Below are 8275 nucleotides of genomic sequence, written 5' to 3' on the forward strand. Positions count from 1 at the left end.
TATATACTGATGGTGCATCTAATGTAAGGGGTGTAGGTTTAGGTATACTACTAAAATCGCCACAGGGGGACATAATACCCCAGGCTGTTAGATCTGAATTCCTGCTACTAACAATGAGGCAGAGTATGAAGCTTTAATTGCAGGACTAGAATTGGCTAAGAATATGAATATCAAGAATTTGCAAGTATATGTTGATTCCTTGTTAATTACTAATCATTTTAATGGTCCTATGCAGTCAAGGGTGAGAAACTAATTGAATACCTTGGTATTCTTAAAAAATTAGCAGGATATTTCGATATTTTTACACTTGAACAGGTACCAAGAGAGGATAACGCCGAAGCAGACGCATTGGCAAACTTGGGATCATCAATCAGGATACCAGAAGGGACCCCAATACCGATATTACATATCTTGTATCCTGCAATGGATCCTCAGGATAAAGAAGTAGCAGGTATTCAGAATCCTGGAGAGGTGTATCCTGAAGAGGATCCTAAATCCTGGACGACTTCAATCATGAGATATCTCAAGGAAGGACATATCCCCGAAGATGAAAATCCTAAGGCGTTTAGGATGAAGGTATCACGATTCACTATTATAAATAATATTTTATATAAGAAATCTCTTGCAGGACCATACTTGAGATGCTTGGAGGATCCTGAAGCCAAAGAAGTACTTCGGGATATACATAAAGGGGATTGTGGTAACCATACTGGGGGCAGGTCATTATTTTCAAAAGTATTAAGGATAGGATATTATTGGCCAATAATGAGAAAAGATGCCGCAGAGTATGCTCGGAGATGTGATGCGTGTCAAAGACATAGTAACATATTGCATCAGCCCGCTGAACCGTTATATCCTATTGTTTCCCCTTGGCCATTTATGAAGTGGGGCATGGATATAGTAGGAAAGTTACCAAAAGCCCCGGGAGGAAAAGTTTTTATGCTAGAAATGACGGACTATTTCTCTAATTGGGTTGAAGCGGAAGCATTTGTTCAAGTTAGAGACCAAGAAGTTGTATCCTTCATAAAGAGGAATATCCTGACCAGATTTGGAGTACCAGCCGAAATAATCTGTGACAATGGTTCTCAGTTTATAAGCAAGAGAACTACTGACTTTTGCAAGAGTTGGGGAATCAAAATGATAACGTCTACTCCGGTACATCCTCAAGCGAATGGACAAGCAGAATCCTCAAACAAGATAATTGTCAATAACTTAAAGAAAAGGCTTGGAGCCAAAAAAGGAAGATGGGCAGAAGAATTACCCTTTGTTTTATGGGCTGATAGGACAACAGTAAAGAATGCAACGGGCCAAACCCCATTCTCCTTGGTATTTGGAGCAGAAGCAATGATTCCGATGGAAATGACAATACCCACTGCAAGATCTACCCTAAGTGATCCTGAGCAGAATCCTGAAGCCTTGAGTCAGGATTTAGACACTGTAGATGAGAAAAGAGATGCGGCAAAGCTAAGGATGGCAGCATATCAACAGCGAATATCCAGGGCATATAACAAGAACATTAGGACCAGAAGATTTAAGGTTGGAGATTGGGTGCTAAGAAAGGCTTTTCAGAATACTACTAATCCTGCCGATGGCAAGTTAGCCCCAAAATGGGAAGGACCATACGAAGTTGAATCAGAAGCAGGAAAAGGAGCATACAGACTCAAGAATATGGAGGGGGATATGCTACCAAGGTCTTGGAATGCTATACACCTCAAGCTCTATTTCAAGTGAGTTTAGAATTTAATTTCTAACTCAGGATGGTATGAATTCTACCTTTTTTAAATATGTCTGGTTTAGTTTATTCTTTGTAACCCAATACTGACTTAAGCATCGGAGGGGTGTTACCTAAGCTAACACCCACCTTAGTTTACAATTGTTTTGCAAGATATGTTTCAGGATGCAGCTCCAGGATATGTACTCAGGATAACTCGAAAGATTAGAGGATTGGCCCCCTCTCTCACGTTTAAGGGATACTGATCCCTTCACAGGTTTAAAGGTATTCACCTTTCTTCCGAATTGGGTTTAAACACCCCGCCTAGAGCGCAAGTTATTCAGGGATAGTTCAAGGTGGCGGGACCAGTCCATGTAAAAGTGGCTGACAATTTGATTACTGTTGGCTATATCCTGAATCCTAAAGGTATATGAGGATCGATCACCCTCTCTCACGAAAGGGTATTTTCATACTCTCTAAGGTTTAAAGGTTTTCACCTTTCTAAGTCTTGGAGTTTATACACTCCCGCCTGTAGCGCATGAAAATTTGGGATTTTCCCCAGGATACAAGGGATTTATCTCCAGTACATCCTTGGGTTTTGCCCTTGGGACGTAAAAAATTGCCTAAACAATGGAAACTGACATTCAGAAGATTTCTAAAGTATTTGAAGGCATTGTACACAGGGGACATTCCCACCAAGGTGGTGGTGTAAAGCTAAAAGGATGGGACTTGGAACTAATGCACAAAGTACCTTGCACAGGGGACATCTTTATGGGAAGAATTGCAAAGGGACTGAAGTTTGGTAATAGGTTTATACCCTATTTCTGGTATGATCTTTCCTTTGTAAACTTCGTTTAAGTTTTTAGTAACATTATATTTTATAAGAGGACAAGTATCCTGATATATTCTCAAAGTCTTTTTCAGAATATTTGATTAGGATGTTTGACACTAGTGATAGTTTGGAACTTTGATCATTTGAATACTATTGAAAACTGGTTGTTTATCAAAAACTTTCTACAAAATGAAGGGATGTTTGTAAGTTCTATCTAATAAAGATTTTTACAGTATATCGCTGAGCATACTGATCAGGATATTTTATAAGATAGCAGTATGGAATTTTTTGCAAAGCTAAAATTTATACTTAGAAATATAAAGAGATGAAATTATTCTTGAAGCAATCGTTACTAGTTGATAACCGAAGGTTTCATCCTGAAACCCAGGACCCATCCACCTTCGGCTATCAAATTGTTTAGATACGGAAATATAAATTGTTCTTAAAAACATAAAATTGTTCGAATAATTCAAAGGAAATAAGCTCTAGGGGGTAGTGCCTTCTTGGTCCATAGTGGTTTCAGCGGCATTCGTCTTGGGATCCGCCTCAGCATCCTTCTCAGCATCGGTTGCTTTTTCGGCTGCTTTGGAAGATTCATCGACATTTGATTTGGAAAAGGTGCCGCCGAGGTTCTTTAGCTTGGTCTCCCAAGCACCAACATCCCAGGAAGGACAGTCGAAACCTAATGTTTTGGCTTCGTGAGCCATCTTCAACCTGGCTTGGAGGAGAGAAATGACGACGGAACTTTTGAGGCTCTCCCGGTAGCTGACCATATCCCGTTCGTACCGCACATGGGCGGCTTCTAGATCGGCCTGGGCTTGAAGAGTGGCTTGGTTAAGAGCAACTTGGTGTTCTTGGGTCATAGCTTTGTATTTCTCCTCGTAATGACGAGATATGGCGGCTGCAATCATACCTTGGTCGGAGATCGTGACTTCTGCTTCCTTTAGTTTAGATTCGAGTGTCTTGTTGAGCTTGCAGGATTCTTGATATAAGTTAACCAAATGCTCAAGACCCTACAAAGGTAAAACGATAGGTATTAATATTGATAAACCTTTGATAATAGTGTAAATCGCAGGATATGATATGAGAATACTGACTTGGTTAAGAAAAGAAGTCATAAACCCGCTAGCTTCAATGAACCCGTGCTTCTCGTAAGGAAATGTGTCAGAAATGACAGGGGAATCAGGTTCTTTCCTTTTGCGGGAGCTTGAACTCTGGGGTTTGGTGGCCGGTGAAGGTTTAGGTATGACGATGGCTTTGGAGCTGCTGGGTTTGGATGTAGCTGTGGTCTTGGGTTTAGGCTCTTTCTTGACCTGGATCTGATCAGAATAGCTGTCCAATTCGTCAAGATCAAATACTTCAGGGATCTTAGCTGGTGCTGCGTAAAGGGGAAAGTTTTAATCTTTATTGTATCATTATACTATCGTGACTAATTATTTTGAAAGAAATTCTTACCAGACATCTCGGATGATGAGTATTGGCTAGAACTCGGGACGTGTGTGGTGAAAGTTCTATCTATTGCAGGTAACCGGTAAATAGTATTGATTCTCTCTTCTGAATCAGCGGTAGGGGGAGCAACTTCCTTAAAGTTCACTGCATAAAGATCAAAAAGAAGAGTATTAATAGAAGATAACAATTAAATGGTCTATGAGGATATTTATGATCCTACCGGTGGTTAACCACTCCACCGGAAGGTTGGCACCCTCGGCAATGGAATCTCGTTTGACAAAGAAAAATTTGTGTTGCCATCCGTCTTCGTTTTTGGTGGCTTTGAGAATCAAGGGTTTGCTGGATGTCGAGAAGAGCAAGAATCGGCTAGAGCCGTGGGATCGGAGGCGATAAGCAATAGGCAAATCCTCGATGCGAAGGTCGGAACAATGGAGATTTTTGATTTGATTAAGTACAATCAGTACTCTCCAAACCATGGGCATGGTTTGAGCAAAAGAGATGCCGGTGGTTCGAAAGAATTGCATCATGAATTCAGGAAAAGGGTACCGAAGACCTAGTGAAAAGGGATATGCTGGAAAACAAATCCATTCGGTAGAAGAAACATCCGATCGGATTGACCGATCGAATGATCTGAAGACCGTGTTGTCAGGGAAAGCGCCGGAAGCTCTTAAAGCCGCGATGTCTGCGTTGTCAAAAGCACAGATCTCCTTTTCGGGATTTTTAAGGAGATTCTGCTGAATGAAGGTCTCGGTATCCATTGCAAGTAAAATGAAGTAAATTGACAGGAAGAAAATCTGAAATGAAGAAATTACCTGAAGGTTTTGTTGGAGATATCTGCTTTTCAAACAAGAAGAGAGAAGATATAGGGGCATCGTAAATCTCCATTGAGTAAAAAACGCGTTGGAAGTTACGATGTGATCTTGACCATCGCTTCGTTTTAAATGCCTTGAGTTATGGGATAAGATTTTCGAAATATATCCGTTGGATTGGTATACCAAAAGATATATTTGGGGACAGTTGTTATGGGTCATTTTCTAAGCGTACGTATCCTGACCAATATCCTGCCTTTGTTTGTTTATTTGTGACCAGGATGCTGGAAGAGGATATCGCTAACTTCTTGGGTGATATCCTGAGATTCATTAATTAACCACGTGCAGGTTAAAGGCTGAGACTTACTAACGGTCAAGAGGACTTCTTCTCCTCAGGACTCGGACGAGTTTGTTGAAGAAGAGACGTTGAGCCCGAAAGACCAGGTCTACAACGTTCGATGAAGGAATATTCGGTGGATCCCGCAAGTTTAGGATAGTTTGTTGATTTATCTTTACTATAAATAGATGTGGCGGATCAGTTTAAGGCACACAATCTTTTCACTAACACTCTCGTACACTCTTGCTCTCTAGATTACTGCAGTCACCACACTTGTATCCAACTCACGTTGTAACACTTAGTTGATCCGCACCACATCCTGCACTATATCCTGATATTTGAAGTAATAGAAGAACAAGGCAGCTGCGATTGTCAGCTCCCGAGGTTTTATGCCGGCGATCTAGATTGATCAAGGGCTTTCCTCGTACATCTCGTGTCATTTACTTTACTTTTTTGCTCATTGTTTGATCACAGATACGACTCTATATCCTGAGCCGTATCCTGAAACTGTTTTTACAAATAACTCAATTGACATATTTTTGAACACATTCTCTTAGAACACAACCTCACTTAACTAATTTGATCACTTAATTGCTTCGGTAATTTTTGACCAAGACACATGTGTTTAATGGATTTCTCATATCATCACAGGTGTTATGGCAGCTGGCCAATATGATTTGGAGCCCAAGAAATCGAGATCACATGGTTTAGAATTGATTAGAGTAATGAGCAAGCAAGAAACAAAAAAAAAATAATTATCTGCAGCTACAAGGCCTCGCGGCCCGCGTAAAGGGGCGGCCCAGGTTAACGCGGCCCGCCTGGGGGTCCGGCCCAACGAATAAGTTTGGTAGAAATGCCATTTCAGTCCCTACGCTTATTCTATTCTTCACAACAGCCATATATGTTGCTGCTTGTGTTATTTGGCCCACGTAAAAGGGTATTCCAATGGATTATAACCTGTTATATAAGTCCACCAGCCCATAATGTTTCAGGTGCATACAAATTCAGTCCCTAAACCCTTTTTAGTAACTTATGAACTTTCATAATTTTCACTTTAGGCCCAAAACCTTCAACTTAGCGTGTTTATATATGATAAGGTGTGCGAGGTGTCCGTGGCCAACCTTCGACACATCCGGGAGTTTGACCAAGTATTGCGAAGCTGTCGGTTCATCCGAAAGGCCTCTTAAAGGCGTAGTTTCTCACATTGCCGCATTTAGTCCTTTTAACGCGTAAAGTTGCGCGTTATACCATTTATTGCCATCAAGGCCCTCCATGGCCCATACGAGGCATTCTCGAATGTATGCCCATATATTACAGCGCTCCGGTTCGCTTAAAAGGTCCCCGAGAGGCGTAGATTCAAAAGTTGACGCTTTTGGTCCCTTTAATGCGCAAACTTGCGCATGTCATCGTTTAATAGCTTCGAAGCCTTATCCAGTCCACGTTAGGCATTCTTGAGAGTATTATAATACATCACGATGCTTTGGGTTCGTTAAAAGGTCATTCAGAGGTATAATTAAACATATTGATGCTTTTAACCCCTCTAACTTTCAAACTTGCGCGTAACTTCACTTTTTGGCATAAAAGCCTTGCATAGCCAATATTTGGCATTCCCGAGAATATTATGAAACATAATGAAGCTCTCGGTTTGTTAAAAGGTCACTCAGAGGTAAGAATTAACATGTTGATACTTTTAACCCTTCGACGCGCAAACTTTCACATAATTACGCAAACGGCTCCTCTCGTCCAACAAGTGGCTCAATTGAGAATACGGACACCGTATAAGGTCACTCAGAGGCCTAGATTAGGCATGTTGACACTTTCCGTCCTACTATAATCATAGTTTTTGATTTTGACGAAATTAGTCCCTCATAGTCAACGTTTGACTTTATTAGGGTTCATTAAACGTGTCACCACATCATTAGACACGATTTTACGAGGTGTTACATGATGGGTTCCTGTAACTTGGGCCAATTTTATATATGCAGCATGTGTTTAGGACCCTGTTGTAATCATATTGGATGGCAAAACTGTTTAAGTTGATGTAGATATATTTATGTATATATATATATATATCATTTTGTGGTGCACCTTACGAATAGAACAATGAGATGTTAGTTGTTATGTAACATGTGACGTGTGAATTTGTGACATGTACATGTATCGTAAATGTACTATCACCCGGATGCTTGTATGACACACGTGGCGTTATTTATGTTTGGTTGTTACGTGTGACTAGTTACGTGAATTGTGAATTCATGAAACTGACTGTCTTTGGTAACCACGATAGGGTTTGATTGATCAATTGTTAAACAAGCATTTAGTCTAACCGAGCAAACCGAAGGTGAGTTCATCTCTCTTGAGCATGCATCCCGGTGGTTGGGACAGTTAGTGGGTATCCCAGGGAGGGATAAGTCTTTTGGGTAAAACTAGGATGTTGGATAATCATCTCACCCTATCATTCTTAAGTCCCATCTTTTGTGTTACCGGAGAGGTAACGGGTATTAGTTGGTAGCGCTACTTAGGTTTGGCGCCCTCACCCCGTACCGGAGAGGACGGGTGTGAACTAATGACCTAGTCATGCCCAGTGTTTTGATAGGAGCACTAGGGAACGGGCAAAACATACATCAGGAGCCGTCTTGTTCAGTATCGAGATATTATCAACATTACGTTCGGATTTACATGCAATGAACTTAAATAAACACTTGGTAACTAACGTTTTCACAAACTATGAACTCACCAGCGTTGTCTGATACACTTATTGCATGCTCGCAGGTCGTTAGATATCTTGGATTTGGGGAACTTGATGTCTGGAGTAGCTGGAGTAGTCATGGGTCGACTGGAAGGATTTATGGGATTGATTTCTTGATACTATACATTGGTTTTGAAACTGATTAACTTTGGTTTTCTAATTGCTTCCGCTGAACGTGTTGGTTTTCATTTAAACTTGTTGATGGCATTTTTTTAATGGTTGAGAGTTTTATTTATAAACTTGTATGGGTTCAATGTAATTAGTGGCTCGTTGTTGATACGTCACACGCCTAGCAGGGACATTCCCTAGGTGGTATTTTGGGGGTGTGACAAACCTCAGCACCGATCAGCCGCAGCACCAGTTACTCAAGCACCGCCTGCAAAGCGTG

Source organism: Helianthus annuus, chromosome 3, assembly GCF_002127325.2.
Source record: "Helianthus annuus cultivar XRQ/B chromosome 3, HanXRQr2.0-SUNRISE, whole genome shotgun sequence".
In the NCBI taxonomy this organism is placed as follows: Eukaryota; Viridiplantae; Streptophyta; class Magnoliopsida; order Asterales; family Asteraceae; genus Helianthus; species Helianthus annuus.